The sequence below is a fragment of the Aethalodelphis obliquidens genome, unplaced genomic scaffold (assembly GCF_003676395.1).
Source record: "Aethalodelphis obliquidens isolate GAN/ISIS:26980383/991018 unplaced genomic scaffold, ASM367639v1 scaffold25, whole genome shotgun sequence".
Taxonomy (NCBI): domain Eukaryota; kingdom Metazoa; phylum Chordata; class Mammalia; order Artiodactyla; family Delphinidae; genus Aethalodelphis; species Aethalodelphis obliquidens.
In genome coordinates this window covers 21432641-21452155 of record NW_020837969.1, presented here as the reverse complement: position 1 = coordinate 21452155, position 19515 = coordinate 21432641, and the positions used below count along the sequence as shown (strand labels likewise).

The following is a 19515-nucleotide window of genomic DNA, read 5'->3' as shown; positions in this document are numbered from 1 at the left end:
ACATGGCAAAGGGTTCAAGCAGAGCAACCAAATCCGTCATCCCTTGGAAGAGGTGAGCAAGTGTCTGGGAAACGCAAGGCCCAGCCACAGAGTGAGAGCAGTGTTGAAACGGAAGGAAGGCAGAAAGGGAAGAGCCAAGAGGGCGTGGGCCGCACTGGCCCAGGGATGTCCTGTGGACCTGGACTGAGACACCAGGCACTTCTCTTTATGGGACTTGGGGACATTCGTGTGGGGGCTTAGGCCTGATCAATTCGACAAAAGAGAGCAAAGAGACTCTTTAAGCCTCAATTTCCTCATACGTAAAATACAAATAATATCTTCCTTATCTGACTGCTAGAATTAAAAAGGGTTATTGTTTCCAGCTTCTCCGTTTTACAAGGTTCCCACCATCATGGTCCAGGGAAGCGGGAGGGTGTGGGTCATGCAGGGGTGGGAGCCATTTCTGTCCTTTTAAAATTTTCACCTAATATCAGTGAGAAGGTCCTCAACCTCAGACAGAGGAATCAGATGTGTGTGTGCACACGTGTGCGTGTGCGCACTTCTGTTTAAATCTTAGCCCAATTAAGTGCGTGTTTTGATGCCGCTGGTTAAGGTTGAGAGAGGCTCTCCCTCCATTTGGAATGTCCCCTCTTCCCTTCTCTCCCCTCTAAAACTGTGAGCTGCTTCAGCACGGGACTGCCTTCCCCCCCAGCACCTGCCACAGTGCATGACAAAGAGAAAAGCCTATTAATCACTTACAGAATAAATGAGGAGGAGAAATTCAGGGTCCAGAAAGAAACCCATTCAAAAGCCTAATATTAAAAAAAAAAAAAGGATTTTCCTAATGTAATCATAATTTTTAACTAGGATTCACATTTCAATGCCTCCTGAGGTTGTTTTTTCCCCTTGTTCTTCTTTTTTCATTTAGAAAGCTGTCATCTCCTTTCCCTAAATAAGTTTAGAACTTTCAAGTTGGGTCACTAAATTAGAATTTTGCTGGGGTGTCTGAGACCTGTTACACACCTGTGAGAATAACAGGCCAGTGGAGACAGCCAGGCTTTAGAGTTTGAATCCTAGACCTGCCATTTACCACCTGTGAGACTCTGAATGAATCACTTACTCCAGCTGCACCTCCATTTCCTCACCTCTAAAGCGGGAATAACATTTGCCTCATTATGTGGTTAAGGTCAAAGTGGGTTCTGCAGTAAGCTTCCGTGATCACTCCACTTAAAATCCCAAAACCTTTCCCCACCCCAGTCCCTTTCCCTATTTTATTCTTCCTCACTGCACTATCACCTTCTGATATACTACATAATCGACTTACTCATTTTGTTCATTGGCTGTCTCTCCTCACTAAGATGTAAATTCTATGAGGACAGAAGAGGATGTAATCTGAGAAGAGGAAGTCTCTTGGGACCAAGGCTTATGGGAATTCTGTTCAGATCCTGAGTCTCGGGCCTCCAACCTGCCCCTGGGTGACTGGGTCACATCGGATTGCAGGCCCCGAGGAGGAAACAGCCTTGACACACTCCAGGACCTCATCCAGTTCTTCCAGAATAGAGGTTCTCCAAGTATAGTCCATAGACACCCTTGGAATCCCCAGGACCATGTCAGTGGGTTCACAACATCTAACCAATTGTCATAATAATAATACTGAGGTTTTATTTGCCTTTTTACTGTATTGACATTTGCACTGACAGGGCAAAAGCAACAACAGGTAAAACTGCTAGTGCCTCACTATGAATCAAGACTGTAACAAACTGAACTAATCGTTATTTTCATTATAGTAAAACTAAACGGAAATAAAATAAAATTCCAGTTTCACTTAAGAATGTCCCTGGGACGAAAAGACAACCCTCAGAATGGGAGAAAATATTTGCAAATGAAGCAACTGACAAAGGATTAATCTCCAAAATTCACAAGCAGCTCATGCAGCTCAATGTTAAAAAAACAAACAACCCAATCCAAAAATGGGCAGAAGATCTAAATAGACATTTCTCCAAAGAAGATATAGAGATTGCCAACAAACACATGAAAGGATGCTCAACATCATTAATCATTAGAGAAATGCAAATCAAAACTACAATGAGATATCATCTCACACCGGTCAGAATGGCCATCATCAAAAAATCTACAAACAATAAATGCTGGAGAGGGTGTAAAGAAAAGGGAACCCTCTGGCACTGTTGGTGGGAATGTAAATTGGTACAGCCACTATGGAGAACAGTATGGAGGTTCCTTAAAAAACTAAAAATAGAACTACCATACGACCCAGCAATCCCACTACTGGGCATATACCCTGAGAAAACCATAATTCAAAAAGAGTCATGTACTACAATGTTCATTGCAGCTCTATTTACAATAGCCAGGATATGGAGGCAACCTAAGTGTCCATCAACAGATGAATGGATAAAGAAGATGTGGTACATATATACAATGGAATATTACTCAGCCATAAAAAGAAATGAAATTGAGTTATCTGTAGTGAGGTGGATGGACCTGGAGTCTGTCATACAGAGTGAAGTAAGTCAGAAAGAGAAAAATAAATACCGTGTGCTAACACATATATATGGAATCTAAGAAAAAAAAAAAAGGTCACGAAGAACCTAGGGGCAGGATGGCAATAAAGACTCAGACTTACTAGAGAATGGACTTGAGGACACGGGGAGGGGGAAGGGTAAGCTGGGACAAAGTGAGAGAGTGGCATGGACTTATATACACTACCAAATGTAAAACAGATAGCTAGTGGGAAGCAGCCGCATAGCACAGGGAGATCAGCTCGGTGCTTTGTGACCACCTAGAGGGGTGGGATAGGGAGGGTGGGAGGGAGGGAGATGCAAGAGGGAAGAGATATGGGGATATATGTATATGTATAGCTGATTCACTTTGTTATAAAGCAGAAACTAACACACCATTGTAAAGCAATTATATTCCAATAAAGATGCTAAAAAGAAAAAAAAAAGAATGTCCTCGGTAAAGCCACGAAAGTCATTCATTTTGAAGAGCTTGACTTGGCTGCACATGTGTTTTTAATGTTACGTGTGACACAACAGAAGTACACGTAAAGGGGGAGCACCTTCTGCCGCGTTACCTAAGGGTGATGGTTGTTTTGAGGAAAAGCACCTGTATGACTGAGTTGTTAGTTGAATTGGATGCTTTTTCTGTGGAACATCATTTTTTACTTGGAAAAAATGACTGACAGGCAAATGACAGTTATTCAGACTTGGAGATCTGGCATGTTCTCAGAAATGAAAGAAGTGAAACTGTCACTTCAAGAAAAACTGACAGCGTTTGTTGCCAGTGATAAAATTTGACCTTTCAAGTGAAAATTGAACTTTGGAAAACTTGTTCCTGGCACCTTGAGCTTCATAGCATCCCAATTCTTAACAACTTTTCTGAAGAGATCAAAGTTGATATTAATCATTGTGACTTTCAGGTGGTGGGTAATAGTGTGCTGACATTGGCATGGGTTAGTAAACCAGTATTTTCAGATGACTACAAAGTCATGCATGGGTCAGAGATTCATTCAAAGTGCAAGAGAGACTTTTTTTAAAGATTTTAAAATATTTTAAAAAGAGATTAAAAAGAAGTTTTAATGTAACAGAGTATGGAACCTTCATGGATATGGTGTCAGAGTCCACATTGCAACATTCATCAAGAAAAATACCCCCAATTCTCTGAAAAGAATACTCTTTCCTTTTCAAGTACACATCTGCATGAAGCTGGATTTTCTTCATATACTTCAATCTGAACAACATATCACAGCAGAATGAATGCAGAAGCAGTTATTAAATTCTTTCTTTAAACCAGACATTAAAAAGACCTGCAAAAATGCATAATGCTACTCTTTTTTATTTTGCTTAAGAAAATATAATCGTTTTTCATAAAAATATTTGTTGACGAGACTTCCGGGAAGATGGCAGAAGAGTAAGACGCGGAGATCACCTTCCTCTCCACAGATACACCAGAAATACATCTACGCGTGGAACAACTCCTACAGAACACCTACTGAACGCTGGCAGAAGACCTCAGACCTCCCAAAAGGCAAGGAACCCCCCACGTACCTGGTTAGGGCAAAAGAAAAAACTAAACAGAGACAAAAGGATAGGGACGGGTCCTGCACCAGCGGGAGAGAGCTGTGAAGGAGGAAAAGTGTCCACACACTAGGAAGCCCCTTCGCGGGTGGAGACTTCGGGAGGCGGAGTGGGGGAGCTTGGGAGCCGCGGAGGAGAGCACAGCAACAGGGGTGCGGAGGGCAAAGCGGACAGATTCCAGCGCAGAGGATCGGGCCGACCGGCACTCACCAGCCGAGAGGCTTGTCTGCTCGCCCGCCGGGGCGGGCGGGACTGGGAGCTGAGGCTCCGGCTTTTGTCGGAGCGCTGGGAGAGGACTGAGGTTGGCGGCGTGAACACAGCCTGCAGGGCGTTGGTGCGCCGCGGCTGGCCGGGAGAGAGTCCGGGGAGGGGTCTGGACCTGCCGAAGAGGCAAGAGACTTTTACGTCCCTCTTTGTTTCCTGGTGCACGAGGAGAGGGGATTAAGAACGCTGCTTGAGAGAGCTCCAGGGACGGGCGCGAGCCGCGGCTAAGAGTGCGGAGCCCAGAGACGGACGTGGGACGCTAGGGCCGCTGCTGCCGCCGCCAGGAGGCCTGTGTGCGAACACAGGTCACTAGCCACACGCCCTTCTGGGGAGCCTGTGCAGCCCGCCACTGCCAGGGTCCTGGGATCCAGGGACGGCTCCCCGGGAGAGCGCACGGCGCGCCTCAGGCTGCAGCGTCACGCCGGCCTCTGCCGCTGCAGGCCCGCACCGCACTCCGTGACCCTCCCTACCCCCCGGCCTGGGTGAGCCAGAGCCTCCGAATCAGCGGCTCCTTTAACCTCGTCCTGTCTGAGCAAAGAACAGACGCCCTCCGGCGACCTACACGCACAGGCGGGGCCAAATCCAAAGCTGAGCCCCTGGGAACTGTCAGAACAAAGAAGAGAAAGGGAAATCTCTCCCAGCAGCCTCAGAAGCAGCGGATTAAAGCTCCACAATCAACTTGATATACCCTGCATCTGTGGAATACCTGAATAGACAACGAATCATCCCAAATTAAGGAGCCCTGTGGATGAAAGGCTCTTGGTGCTGCAGCCAGGACTCAGTGCTGTGCCTCTGAGGTGGGAGAGCCAACTTCAGGACACTGGTCCACAAGAGGCCTCCCAGCTGCACATAATATCAAACAGCAAAAATCTCCGAGAGATCTCCATCTCAACGCCAGCACCCAGCTTCACTCAACGACCAGCAAGCTACAGTGCTGGACATCCTATGCCAAACAACTAGCAAGACAGGAACACAACCCCACCCATTAGCAGAGAGGCTGCCCAAAATCATAGTAAGTCTACAGACACCCCAAAACACACCACCAGACGTGGACCTGCCCACCAGAAAGACAAGATCCAGCCTCATACACCAGAACACAGGCACTAGTACCCTCCACCAGGAAGCCTACACAACCCACTGAACCAACCTTAGCCACTGGGGACAGACACAAAAAACAACAGGAACTACGAACCTTCAGCCTGCAAAAAAGGAGACCCCAAACACAGTAAGATAAGCAAAATGAAAAGACAGAAAAACACACAGCAGATGAAGGAGCAAGATAAAAACCCACCAGACCTAACAAATGAAGAGGAAATAGGCAGTCTACCTGAAAAAGAATTCAGAATAATGATAGTAAGGTTGATCCAAAATCTTGGAGATAGAATGGACAATAGAATGGACAAATTGCAAGAATCAGTTAACAAGGACCTAGAAGAACTAAAGATGAAGCAAGCAACGATGAACAACACAATAAATGAAATTAAAAGTACTCTAGATGGGATCAATAGCAGAATAACTGAGGCAGAAGAACGGATAAGTGTCCTGGAAGATAAAATAGTGGAAATAACTACTGCAGAGCAGAATAAAGAAAAAAAGAATGAAAAGAACTGAGGACAGTCTCAGAGACCTCTGGGACAACATTAAATGCACCAACATTCGAATTATAGGGGTTCCAGAAGAAGAAGAGAAAAAGAAAGGGACTGAGAAAATATTTGAAGAGATTATAGTTGAAAACTTCCCTAATATGGGAAAAGAAATCATTAATCAAGTCCAGGAAGCACAGAGAGTCCCATACAGGATAAATCCAAGGAGAAATACGCCAAGACACATATTAATCAAATTGTCAAAAATTAAATACAAAGAAAACATATTAAAAGCAGCAAGGGAAAAACAACAAATAACACACAAGGGAATCCCCATAAGGTTAACAGCTGATCTTTCAGCAGAAACTCTGCAAGCCAGAAGGGAGTGGCAGGACATATTGAAAGTGTTGAAGGAGAAAAACCTGCAACCAAGATTACTCTACCCAGCAAGGATCTCATTCAGATTTGATGGAGAAATTAAAACCTTTACAGACAAGCAAAAGCTGAGAGAGTTCAGCACCACCAAACCAGCTCTACAACAACTGCTAAAGGAACTTCTCTAGGCAAGAAACACAAAAGAAGGAAAGGACCTACAATAACGAACCCAAAACAATTAAGAAAATGGGAATAGGAACACACATATCGATAATTACCTTAAATGTAAATGGACTAAATGCTCCCACCAAAAGACACAGATTGGCTGAATGGATACAAAAACAAGACCCTTATATATGCTGTCTACAAGAGACCCACTTCAGACCTAGAGACACATACAGACTGAAAGTAAGGGGATGGAAAAAGGTATTTCATGCAAATGGAAACCAAAAGAAAGCTGGAGTAGCAATTCTCATATCAGACAAAATAGACTTTAAAACAAAGACTATTAGAAGAGACAAAGAAGGACACTACATAATGATCAAGGGATCGATCCAAGAGGAAGATATAACAATTGTAAATATTTATGCACCCAACATAGGTGCACCTCAATACATAAGGCAAATACTGACAACCGTAAAAGGGGAAATCGACAGTAACACATTCATAGTAGGGGACTTTAACACCCCACTTTCACCAATGGACAGATCATCCAAAATGAAAATAAATAAGGAAACACAAGCTTTAAATGATACATTAAACGAGATGGAGTTAATTGATATTTATAGGACATTCCATCCAAAAACAACAGAATACACATTTTTCTCAAGTGCTCATGGAACATTCTCCAGGATAGATCATATCTTGGGTCACAAATCAAGCCTTGGTAAATTTAAGAAAATTGAAATTGTATCAAGTATCTTTTCTGACCACAACGCCATGAGACTAGATATCAATTACAGGAAAAGATCTGTAAAAAATACAAACGCATGGAGGCTAAACAATACACTACTTAATAATGAAGTGATCACTGAAGAAATCAAAGAGGAAATCAAAAAATACCTAGAAACAAATGACAATGGAGACACAACGACCCAAAACCTGTGGGATGCAGCAAAAGCAGTTCTAAGGGGGAAGTTTATAGCAATACAAGCCCACCTTAAGAAGCAGGAAACATCTCGAATAAACAACCTAACCTTGCACCTCAAGCAATTAGAGAAAGAAGAACAAAAAAACCCGAAAGCTAGCAGAAGGAAAGAAATCATAAAAATCAGATCAGAAATAAATGAAAAAGAAATGAAGGAAACAATAGCAAAGATCAATAAAACTAAAAGCTGGTTCTTTGAGAAGATAAACAAAATAGATAAACCACTAGCCAGACTCATCAAGAAAAAAAGGGAGAAGACTCAAATCAATAGAATTAGAAATGAAAAAGGAGAGGTAACAACTGACACTGCAGAAATAAAAGAGATCATGAGAGATTACTACAAGCAACTCTATGCCAATAAAATGGACAATCTGGAAGAAATGGACAAATTCTTAGAAATGCACAACCTGCCAAGACTGAATCAGGAAGAAATAGAAAATATGAACAGACCAATCACAAGCACTGAAATTGAAACTGTGATTAAAAATCTTCCAACAAACAAAAGCCCAGGACCAGATGGCTTCACAGGCGAATTCTATCAAACATTTAGAGAAGAGCTAACACCTATCCTTCTCAAACTCTTCCAAAATATAGCAGAGGGAGGAACACTCCCAAACTCCTTCTACGAGGCCACCATCACCTTGATACCAAAACCAGACAAGGATGTCACAAAGAAAGAAAACTACAGGCCAATATCACTGATGAACATAGATGCAAAAATCCTCACCAAAATACTAGCAAATAGAATCCAACAGCACATTAAAAGGATCATACACCATGATCAAGTGGGGTTTATTCCAGGAATGCAAGGATTCTTCAATATACGCAAATCTATCAATGTGATAAACCATATTAACAAACTGAAGGAGAAAAACCATATGATCATCTCAATAGATGCAGAGAAAGCTTTTGACAAAATTCAACACCCATTTATGATAAAAACCCTGCAGAAAGTAGGCATAGAGGGAACTTTCCTCAACATAATAAAGGCCATATATGACAAGCCCACAGCAAACATCATCCTCAATGGCGAAAAACTGAAAGCATTTCCACTAAGATCAGGAACAAGACAAGGTTGCCCACTCTCACCACTCTTATTCAACATAGTTTTGGAAGTTTTAGCCACAGCAATCAGAGAAGAAAAGGAAATAAAAGGAATCCAAATCGGAAAAGAAGAAGTAAAGCTGTCACTGTTTGCAGATGACATGATCCTATACATAGAGAACCCTAAAGATGCTACCAGAAAACTACTAGAGCTAATCAATGAATTTGGTAAAGTGGCAGGATACAAAATTAATGCACAGAAATCTCTGGCATTCCTATATACTAATGATGAAAAATCTGAAAGTGAAATCAAGAAAACACTCCCATTTACCATTGCAACAAAAAGAATAAAATATCTAGGAATAAACCTACCTAAGGAGACAAAAGATCTGTATGCAGAAAATTATAAGACACTGATGAAAGAAATTAAAGATGATACAAATAGATGGAGAGATATACCATGTTCTTGGATTGGAAGAATCAACATTGTGAAAATGACTCTACTACCGAAAGCAATCTATAGATTCAATGCAATCCCTATCAAACTACCACTGGCATTTTTCACAGAACTAGAACAAAAAATTTTGCAATTTGTATGGAAACACAAAAGACCCCGAATAGCCAAAGCAATCTTGAGAACGAAAGAAGGAACTGGAGGAATCAGGCTCCCAGACTTCAGACTATACTACAAAGCTACAGTTATCAAAACAGTATGGTACTGGCACAAAAACAGAAAGATAGATCAATGGAACAGGATAGAAAGCCCAGAGATAAACCCACGCACATATGGTCACCTTATCTTTGACAAAGGAGGCAGAAATGTACCGTGGAGAAAGGACAGCCTATTCAATAAGTGGTGCTGGGAAAACTGGACAGCTACATGTAAAAGTATGAAGTTAGATCACTCCCTAACACCATACACAAAAATAAGCTCAAAATGGATTAAAGACCTAAATGTAAGGCCAGAAACTATCAAACTCTTAGAGGAAAACATAGGCAGAACACTCTATGACATAAATCACAGCAAGATTCTTTCTGACCCACCTCCTAGAGTAATGGAAATAAAAACAAGAGTAAACAAATGGGACCTAATGAAACTTAAAAGCTTTTGCGCAGCAAAGGAAACCATAAAGAAGACCAAAAGACAACCCTCAGAATGGGAGAAAATATTTGCAAATGAAGCAACTGACAAAGGATTGATCTCCAAAATTTATAAGCAGCTCATGCAGCTTAATAACAAAAAAACAAACAACCCAATCCAAAAATGGGCAGAAGACCTAAATAGACATTTCTCCAAAGAAGATATACAGACTGCCAACAAACACATGAGAGAATGCTCAACATCACTAATCATGAGAGAAATGCAAATCAAAACTACCATGAGATATCATCTCACACCAGTCAGAATGGCCATCATCAAAAAATCTAGAAACAATAAATGCTGGAGAGGGTGTGGAGAAAAGGGAACCCTCTTACACTGTTGGTGGGAATGTAAATTGATACAGCCACTGTGGAGAACAGTATGGAGGTTCCTTAAAAAGCTACAAATAGAACTACCATATGACCCAGCAATCCCACTACTGGGCATATACCCTGAGAAAACCATAATTCAAAAAGAGTCATGTACCAAAATGTTCATTGCAGCTCTATTTACAATAGCCCAGAGATGGAAACAACCTAAGTGTCCATCATCGGATGAATGGATAAAGAAGATGTGGCACATATATACAATGGAATATTACTCAGCCATAAAAAGAGACGAAATTGAGCTATTTGTAATGAGGTGGATAGACCTAGAGTCTGTCATACAGAGTGAAGTAAGTCAGAAAGAGAGAGACAAATACCGTATGCTAACACATATATATGGAATTTAAAAAAAAAATGTCATGAAAAACCTAGGGGTGAAACAGGAATAAAGACACAGACTTACTAGAGAATGGACTTGAGGCTATGGGGAGGGGGAAGTGTAAACAGTGACAAAGCGATAAAGAGGCATGGACATATATACAGTACCAAACGTAAGGTAGATAGCTAGTGGGAAGCAGCCGCATAGCACAGGGAGATCAGCTCGGTGCTTTGTGACCGCCTGGAGAGGTGGGATAGGGAGGGTGGGAGGGAGGGAGACGCAAGCGGGAAGAGATATGGGAATATATGTATATATATAACTGATTCATTTTGTTGTGAAGCTGAAACTAACATACCATTGTAAAGCAATTATACTCCAATAAAGATGTTAAAAAAAAAATATTTGTTGACATGTAATGGCTTTATTATTTTAAGTGAATATGTTTAAAATTCCCTGTTTTAATTTCTAATATTAATCTTTATATAACCCTCATAAACAAAAGCTTTTCTGGGTCCTCAATGAGTTCTAAGAATGTAAATGGGTCCTGAGACCACTGTTCCAGAAGATGTAGAAGCATGGCAGGAAAGAAAGAGCATGACCTTTGGAACACAGTGCTGCTTTTTGATTCTGGAATTTCCACTTACTAGCTGTTGATTTTTGCCTACTTAGTTAAACTCTCTAATGCTTGGCTTCATCTTGTGTTGAAGTAGGGATAAGAATACTTACTTTCCGTTTCCTAAAGATAAGAATTTATGAGGAAATTCTTGAGAAGAAACGTGAAATGTAGTAAGCAATTTAAAGGTTGAACTCCTTCCTCCTTTTTCTTCTTTAGACCCAAATAGAAAGGTCAAGATCACTCAGTAAGTCCTTTCTGCACACGTCAATAGACCTGGATGTTTAAGAATAGTTGGCTCCACTAAGAGTGAGCCAAAAGCAATCAAATTAGAAAACAAAACCGAAAAATTCATGGAGGACCCCAAACCATGGGCACATCTGCTCCCTAGAGCACTCACAGATGGTCTCCAAGATCAGCTGAGTGATTTGCCCCCAGCCTGGTCTTTCCAGTCTCAGCTTGTCTTCTGATTGGGATCGCATTTTGTCCTTGAGTCTCTGTCTCAAATTGACCAGGTCTTCCACAAGCCCCAGTTTGCCTTCTGGACATGACACTTGATCTGATCACTCCAACTTTCAGCAGCTCTGTCCACAGGTCCCCACTATGCTGGATCTACCAGTAATGGAATATCTCATCCCTGCTGGACCCCAGGCTAGCACCACTCCAAACAGGACCCTCTCCTAAAATTCCCCTAGGATGAGAGCTCAAACCTCTATCTTCCAGTCTTTTGTTTCAAAATAGAATTTTAGTGCCGAGGAAGTTGAACTTGTGCTGTGTCTTTGCAGCTGCTCATCCACAGGAATAAGCAAAGGACTTCCAGGCAAGACTTCAGGCTCCATTCAGAAAATCCACCAAGATCCCATTAATGACGGGATCATGTGCATAATTGTGAGTGTATCTTGTAGAAAGCTTGATCATTGGTGAGGATGTTCTGGCTCCTCTTTGCTCCCTGGGGAAAGGGATTATTTCCATTTTCATAATCCAGAGGAATGCTCAAATGCATTAGCTTTTAGACTAATGGTCAGGGTTTCCTGGAAATTCTTTTCCATAGCTGCAAGGCTAGTCTGGATTCCAGACATTTTACATCTGATCAAATGGAGTGAATCGCTACCCTGGGAATATTTTAATGTGCCTGCTTATTCACCATGGAAGTAAAGAGCTTTAATCTGCAAAATGCAGAGGGCATGAGCATAGGAATAAAAGCAGTGATGAAGAAGAGTGAGAAGTTGTGGAAGAGGGAAGGACAGAAAAGGCCAGAGGGAAGGGATATCTCTCAATCCAGAGTAAGGAACATAGTCAAGAGTTGTACGGGGCTCTTAAAGTGTCACTCTGTTGATGAATTTTTGGCTATCACATATTCACTACTATATAGAAGCTCTTAGTAATGCAAGTTTACATGACCGGTGTAGCCTGCCTTTTTTGCATCACTCCAAATTTGACAATATCCAGGGTAAATTTGACGAAAGGATGTCTCTGAGATGAGAAGCCAACTTTCTAGCCACAGACTCTTACCATGGTCTGCCATCAACCCCCATGATCATTTTATTTCTCATGCCCTGGTTGTCTCATCTATAACACTGGAGTGTTTAACCTACCCTCTGCTGTCAACCCTGCTAGTCACAGTCATCAAAAATCAACGACCGCCGTTTTGAAGTTAAAAGTTTCAGGGTGATGGTTTAGAAAACCATGTTGTTCAGTTTCAGCACAAGAAACTGTCAGGGCCCAGACAGGATAACAAGTCTTATCCCTGCCTCCTGAGTTCCTCTCTCTGTCTCCTGCACAGGCTGGTAGCTTAGGTTAGCAGCTGTCAAATCCTAAAGAATTTCCTCTCTTAAAAAAAATATATTCTTTACTCTTGGCATCTGAAAAAATAATCCCCACATTCTTCTTAACAAGAGCCACCTCTGGAAACTGCTTCCCAAGACTGTCCCACCTCAGTGATGACATCTTAATCCAACCCTTTTGCAATATCAGAAACCGGGGTGTCTTCCTGGACCCTTAGAACTCTCTCATCTCCCAGCATCTAGCATTGTGTCAGCACATAGGAAGTTCACCTGTTCTCTGTCTCTTTTTTTCTCTCCATACGCACACACACATGTACACGCACACACACGTGCGCGCGCACACACACACACACACACACACCCTTAAATTCTATCTTCCTCAAGACTTTTGCCTGAACTTACTGTCTTCCTCCGCACTTTGATGCATGTTTCTACTCTTTCTGTCCTAACTGCAAAATAAAACTATATTTTTATATCCAATACCACTTTTCTCTGAATGTGTTGTTCTTTTTCCAAAGCCAGCTGTCTCTCGAGTACTGGTCCTGGGTTCGTGTGCAGTCTCTGAAGATGTCTTATCCATAGAAAACAAACTCTTCTGCTTTTGAACAAACCTAATTCTCAGAAACACAGTGTCCTATTGGTAAGATTTTTTAAATTCCTCATTAGCTCTTGGAGCTGTGCTAATTCCTTGAATTTTTCCTCAACCTCCACCTAAGAAAAATGCTTAATTCCCCATTTAAGAGAGACACCCGGGCTTCCCTGGTGGCACAGTGGTTGGGAGTCCGCCTGCCGATGCAGGGGACGTGGGTTCGTGCCCCAGTCCGGGAAGATCCCAAATGCCGCGGAGCGGCTGGGCCTGTGAGCCATGGCCGCTGCGCCTGCGCGTCCGGAGCCTGTGCTCCGCAGCGGGAGAAGCCACGGCAGTGAGAGGCCCGTGTACCGCAAAAAAAAAAAAAAAGAGAGAGAGACACCCATTTAAAATATCTGCTCATTGATTAAATGCCTCAAGGCTTCTATGGTAAAAATTCTGATTCCAACCCTTTGATCAGGGTTTACTTATGTTTCACTGAGAATCCTAGGCCAGGAGGAACCTTACCTGGGGGAAGGGGAGGAGGCTTTTGAACAGCTCACACTAGCAGTAGAGACCACAGTGGATCCATCTTTTGTATATTCATCCTGTATATTCCTACTGTTCAGTCTAGTATACGAAATTGACTTACCTTAGGTATTCGACTGCTAAAGCTCATGGTCAGGTGCCTCTGAGAATCTGTGGATAAAGCACAAGAACCCTAAAAACTCACTCTTGCTGCTTCTCCCTTGTTGGTTCCAGATGCCAGTTACTGTGTCAGATTGCCCTTTTTAGAGGGACAGGGGTAATCTCCCTAAACAGCACTTAGATCCCTCCCTACTAGCTGAGAAATGCAGAAATTGGAAGGAGAAACAGGACAGTGATTTCAAATAATTTAATTAAGAATCTGGTTCTGATACTTGCTGCAGGACTTTGGGCAAATTGCTTAATTTCTCTGTGTCTCAGTTTCTCCATACGGGATTAAAGACATCCTCCTCATAGAAGAAGCAGTAATTCATGCCTACTATTATTATTACCAACATTAACAACAGTAATAACTGCAGCAATACCTTGAAGTACCCAATGTCATTGTGTGATGTTAGCAATCTACACCAAAATCAAGAGCCTCTGCTAATGCTGCAGTATCACTCTCTCCATAGAGTACAAGTCTGGGGAAAACGTAGATACTCTGGCCTTTATCATTGGAGACTCTCCATCGAGCTAGTGTTCCATTATCGGCCCAAGTACTACCTACCCAAATGTTATCAAGCATGACAGACGGCAGGGTTTGTAATTAACGTGCCCATATACAATCAAGATTAGATTCCTGAGAGATGCAATGCAAGACATAGTCAATCAGATATCTGCATTTTATCCTGCCTAAGATTTTGTCCCAGAACTTTGCTGGTTTTTGTAGACTGCTGAGTTGGGCTGGGCCTGAAGAAACCTCAAGGCCCTTTTTCCCCTCCTCTCTTGTGTTTTAGGCCAGAGTCAGCCCAAACTCCAGTTTTCATTCTCTGGATGTCACTCCTCCTATTAGTCATCCAGAGCAAAGGCACATATACTTACCCTTGAACTAGGAAGAGCAAAGAGAAGAAATTATGAGACAATCAGGGAATTTTAAATATTGACTGAGTAATAGGTGATATGAAGGAATTATTGTTAATTTGGAGGGAGATTATGAAAGTGGTATGTGTTTGCTTATTTTTAAAGAATTCTTATCTTTTAGCAATGCTTACTGAAATAAGGCTAAAATGATATTATATTGAGATTTCTTCAAAATAAACCTGAAGGTGGGGAGGATATGGTTGATGTGGGTAAATTTTTTTATAGTTACTCTTACTCTAATTTTGCATGTCTGAAAGTTTCCATACTAAAAAATTAATAAGGTTGATATATAAAAGTCAATAGTTTTCCTATTTGCCATCAATGAATAAATAGAATTTGAAATTAAGAACACAATATCATTTATATTAGCACCCCCCAAAATGAAATACTTATGTAAAGTCTAACAAGGTATGTACAAGATCTATATGAGGAAAACTACAAAACCCTGATGAACAATATCAAAGAGGAACTAAGTATATGAGGAGGTATTCCACATTCATGGATAGGAAGATTCAATACTGTCAAGATGTTAGTTCTTTCTAACTTTATCTATAATTTCAATGCAATCCCAATCAAAATCCCAACAAGTAATTGCAGATATTGACAAACTGATTCTAAACTTTATACAGAAAGACAAAAAACTCAGCATAGTCAACGTAACACTGAAGGAGAAGAACAAAGTTGGAGGACTGACACTACCTGACTTCAAGACTTACTATAAAGCTACAATAATCAAGATAGTGTGGTACTGATGAAAGTATAGACAAATAGATCAATGGAACAGAATAGAGAGCCAGAAATTGACCCATATAAATACAGTCAACTGATCTTTGACAAAGGAGCAAACGCAACACAATGGAGCAAAGGTAGTCTCTTCAACAAGTGGTGCTGGAACAGCGCGACATCCACATGCAAAAAAATGAATCCAGATACAGACCTTCCATCCACCCATTATAAAAATCAATTCAAGATGGATCACAGATCAAAATGGAAACACAAAACTATAAAACTCCTACAAGGTAACATAGGAGAAAATCTAGATGAGCTTAGGTTTGGCAATGAATATTTAAATACAACACCAAAGTCAAAATTCATGAAAGAAATAATCAATAAACTGAATTTTATTAAAAATTAAACACCCACTCTGCAAAAGACAATGTTAAAGGAATGAGAAGACTGGGAGAAAATATTTGCAAAAGACCCATCTGTTTCTAGACTGTTATCCAAAATATATAAAAAACTCTTGAAATTCAACAATATGAAAACAAACAACCCTATTAAAAAATGGGCCAAAGACTTTAACAGACACCTCACCAAAGAAGATATACACATGGGATATAAGCATATAAAAAGATGTTCCACATCACATGTCATCAAAGAAATGTAAATCAAAACAACAGTGATAGACTGTTAGAATGACCAAAATCTGTAACACTGTCACTGGAACAGTGAAAACATCAAATGCTGGCAAGGAGCAAGAGGAACGCTCATTCATGGCTAGTGGTAATGCATAATGGTGTGAAGAAACTGTTGGAAGACAGTTTGATGGTTCCTTAGAAAACTAAATGTACTCTTACCATATGATCCAGCAATGGCACTCTTTGGATCTTTGGTTTTTACCCCAAGGAGCTGAACATGTATGTGTCCACTCAAAAACTTGCACATGGATGTTTATAGCAGCTTTATTCACAACTTCCAGCACTTGGAAGCAACCAAGATGTCCTTCAGTAGGTGACTGGATAAACTGTGGTACATCCAGACAATGAAGTATTATTCAAGGCTAAAAAGAAATGAGCTCTCAAGTCATGAAAAAACATGGAGGAAACTTAAACGCATTTTACTAAGTGAAAGAAGCCAATCTGAATAGGCTACACACTGTATGACTCCAACTATATGATATTCTGAAAAAGGCAAAACTATGGAGACAGTAAAAAGATCAGTGGTTGCCAGGGCTTAAGGGGTGATGACACATAGGCAGAGCACAGAGGATTTCAGGGCAGTGTGAAAATACTCTGTGTGATACCATAATGATGGGTACATGTCATCATACATTTGTGCAGTCCTAGAATGTACAACATCAAGAGTGAATCATAATGTAAACTATGGACTTTGGGTGATTATGATGTAACAAATGTAACACTGGTGGAGATGTTCATAATGGGAGAGGCAGGGGCTATATGTGAAATTGCTATACTTTTCTCTTAGTGTCGCTGTGAATCTTAAACTGCTCTAAAAAATGTCTGAATTTTTTTAAAAAATCAAGTTAATAAGGAATAAATAAGTGAAAATAGTTGTATGGACTTATTTTCCCATTATAAGAATGCTAACTATTCATTGAAAACTTTTTCAAATATTTCAGTATAAAAAATACTGTAGTAAAAACACCTTGAAAACTTACAGAGATAAATATTATCAACTCATGTTTTCCTACTGAAATGGCACAAATGCTGCTGAGTTGATGAGCCATGCTTCTTTTCCAAGCTTAGCTTCCAGATCTCATAGAATTGGGGGAGAAACAGATACTTGTAACATGCAATGAAGACGAGGATTTGATGTCCAGTTATTCTAGAATAGGCTAAAAATTATACAGCTAACCTTGTTCAATGGGAAATTAATCCAGTTGTAGTTTTCCAAAGTAGGACATTTTGGTTTTATTTTCTTGGGAGGAAAGAGTTGGCATTTCATTCATGCAGGACCAAAAAAGAAGGAACACTACTGTATTTATCAATTTGAATAAAAACCAGTCCAATGTAGGTAAGTCATAGTTATGAGGACAGGAATAGGCAACTGTTATCTTAAAAGTCCAGCTTCAAAAATCTCCTGGAATGCTCAGAAAATGTCAGCACAAATTAAGTATCAACATCAGGAGTATGTTACGTTAAGCCCTTAGAATTAGCAAATATTTAATTAGTTCCCAAAGAGCCTCACATTTCTTCCTAACCTGTACCACAAACAAAAGTGAGAACTAGTTCAAGTTAAACAGAGATTTGGATTATTATCAGATTACAACACTCTGGATAAATTAACCTATTTAATTTCATGTTCTTTAAATGAGTAGAATCAAAGACTTACTTTGATCAAAAGAAGGGGTAGCATTTAAGGGGTAGCTGAGAGACTTAAAAGGAGATAGAGGACCTATACTAAATAAAAGGAGATAGAGGACCTATACTATATACTGACTTCTGTAATCTGTCCCCTCTCATTTTAAAATTTGATTACTGACCACTTTGCCTAGAAAATGAGCTCACTATCCTTTATAGTTTGTGCTAAAGTGAAAGGGAGAACTAAGATTTTTGCTCTTCCTTTCTTCTTATTCTTTTCCTACTCCCCTCCCCATGTCCCAGTGGCTGCTTTTTTTTTTTTTTTGATCATCAGAGAACAGAATCTATTTTTATTAAGTTTTTTTAAGATTAATTAATTAATTAATTTTCTCTTTGGCTGCGTTTGGTTTTCGTTGCTGCGCGCGGGCTTTCTCTAGTTGTGGCGAGCGGGGGCTACTCTTCGTTGCAGTGCACGGGCTTCTCATTGCAGTGGCTTCTCTTGTGACAGAGCACGGGCTCTAGGTGCGCGGGCTTCAGTAATTGTGGCACGCAGGCTCAGCAGTTGTGGTTCGCGGGCTTAGTTGCTCCGCAGCATGTGGGATCTTCCCAGACCAGGGATCAAACACGTGTCCCCTGCATTGGCAGGCAGATTCTCAACCACTGCGCCACCAGCAAAGCCTTATTTTTATTGTTTTAAAACATACTTCCTACCTACTCTCTGGATAATTTTTTTTTTTTTTGCCCATTTTGAGCTGGCTAGACACAAGGTTTTGTTCCCCTACCTTCGTAAGGATTTTAAAATCAATATTAAAATTTGAGGGGGAAAAAGCAAGGTAAAACAGTTGCCAAACTTTTGTTCAGAGAATACAATCATCCAGTCAAAGCATAATTTTCAAAGGGTTGAAAAAGATGACTTTCATACAACTATAAAATGAAGATGTGCAAGAGATTTTATTCAACTTATTGACTAATGAGGGAACCAGTAACATGTTAAAACCAGTTAAATCCTAGCAGTGCTAGGACTGGCTTTCTATTGACTGATCTAATTTATATCTTTGTAAGGACAGATATCAACTTGTAAATTTTGGCTGAGTAGAGATGTAAATAATTTCTCCCTAGTGGAATAGATAACCCCAAACATTACATTTAAACGTAACTGAACATGAACCAGCTTTATAGCTAACCCAGCAATTTATTAAATCGCCTATGTATACGCAGCTTTCCAAATGCCCTTTGGACCGGTTTTAACATCTTGACCGGTTGACATTTTGTTTCTTACGTATCAGCATGTCACATTCAGACAAAATCTAGGGAAGAATAATCATTCCTAAGTAGTCTACCAGTAACTGTATTTTTTTATCCAGTTATGCTACCTTTCAAATACATGTAGAGGAGGATAATAATATTTGCTATTACGATCACTGCAATATGCTGCAGCGATCGAGAGCATTGGTTCTGGAGTCCAAACCACCTATACTATTTAGTAGCCATAGGATCCTGAACAAAAATTACTTAACTTCTTTGGGCCTCATTTACTATATCAATAAAATGGGGCCTGTAATAATACCA

General features: G+C 40.6%; 1 long non-coding RNA gene across 1 annotated transcript in view; it reads right to left on the bottom strand.

The window, feature by feature from the left end:
• LOC113628811 (uncharacterized) overlaps positions 1-19515 on the bottom strand; it is a 169887-nt gene that overhangs the window by 44007 nt on the left and 106365 nt on the right. The window contains exon 6 of the long non-coding RNA XR_003436255.1: positions 13950-13996. This is a non-coding gene — a long non-coding RNA (uncharacterized LOC113628811). The remainder of the gene's footprint in view (positions 1-13949; positions 13997-19515) is intronic.